Source organism: Westerdykella ornata (assembly GCF_010094085.1).
Source record: "Westerdykella ornata strain CBS 379.55 unplaced genomic scaffold EI97scaffold_6, whole genome shotgun sequence".
NCBI classification, from domain to species: domain Eukaryota; kingdom Fungi; phylum Ascomycota; class Dothideomycetes; order Pleosporales; family Sporormiaceae; genus Westerdykella; species Westerdykella ornata.
The window spans coordinates 1-1,619 of record NW_022986856.1 but is presented as its reverse complement, the minus strand read 5'-3'; positions in this window follow the sequence as shown (position 1 = coordinate 1,619).

Below are 1,619 nucleotides of genomic sequence, written 5' to 3'. Positions count from 1 at the left end.
AAATGCAGCATTGATTGCTGATATCTTCCAGCCTTCAAGTCATTCCTTCCATGCCTCAGGTTTGGGTGTTTGTTCCTCTCTGAACCTAGATGTCTTGGAAGATCTGGTATTCCTTAGTTCTCTTACTATCCCTTGTAGATCAGTATCAGATGAAAGTGCTAGTTGCACCATCTTAGCTGTCCAAGGTCTGGGATTGAAGCCTTCAGGAGCTTTCTCTAGAAATATATAAAAGCAATCCTTGAGTGAATGGGGTAGATCACAAGCAGAGCATCTGCCTCCAGCTGCCACTGGTACTTCATGTCTTCTATGTTTGAGCTGCTTAGGTATGGCTTCAAGACTTTGTCTTTCTTCACCAACTCTGTGCCCTTGGTACCTCTTCGGTCTCCCAAAGGACTTTGGCTTCAGGGTCTTCCTCTTCTTCACCATGGTTTCAGGGTCTTCTCCTTCTTCACCTTGATGTGGAGTATCAGCAGCATAAACAGCGTCCTGTCTGCTGCCCTGGATGGGCACGCCATGCTCAGAAGGGGTAGGTGAGGTGTCACCAGTGAAGAATGTCCCTCTGTGGCTTTTGTTCTTGACTGGGTTTTCAGCTTCCATGTACATCTTGAACTCTTTCATCATTTGTCTCCTAGACATCCTCGGATTCTGGAGTTCTCTTCTGAACTGTGATGTCCAGATTGGTGCAACTTTCTGCACTGTAGTCAGGAAGTCCTTGACTACATCATGAATTCTCAGAGTTTCAGAGACCCCTTCAGCTTCAGCTTCAGTGGCAGCCTCATCATACTCTACAAGCCAACCTTCCCATGAGGTGGCATATCTCATAGGTCTCAGAGCCATCAGATAATGGTCTCTGGCCTTGTCTCTTTCCACATCATCCTCAATTCCAACAGTGGTCCTGAGAAGTCTGATTTGCTCTCTCAGTTAAGTACCAAAGCGGCAACATGTCTTCTACAGATGCTTGAAGATAGTAGATTGGATGTGTTTGACCAAATCTTTGTGACTTGCTTGTTCTCTCTCACTCCCTTCGTTCTTCCTTGTATGCCTCCATCTCCATCTTTCAGTTTTCCAAATCATCTTTGTATGCCTTGAGGCCTGAAGTTGATAGATCAGACAGGAATCTGGGTAGAATACGGTCGATTGCTTCATCGTTCATGGAGGTAGCTTGGACAGATTGTTGGGTGTGGCTTCTGGTGCTCATGGTATTAGAAGAGGTATTCTCAATAGTGGGGATAGCTGGGAGTGCAGGTTCATAGTCTGAGACTTGAGGCTTGAATGGAGCAGTAGGCCTTTCTATGAACTCCTTGAATCCATCAGGATTAATCATGTCCCAGATGTCTGATGCATCTGCTTTGGATTGTAGTTGGGTGAACCAGGAGGTCCAGTCCTTGCTGGTAGCCAGAGTGGCTTGAGTTTGGTTGTTGATCGTGTTGGTAGACATGTTGGTAAAGGCAGTGAGACTCTTAATTGTCAGATTTGATGATATCTGAAGATGTCACGGTGACAGAAAGATTGATTGAAGATGGGTTGACTGATTATATTCAGGTGTGTGTCTGTGTATATGAGGCTAGGGCCTGACACCGGTTTTGATGTTCCTTCTCTGGGCACCAAGGCTGTGCAGG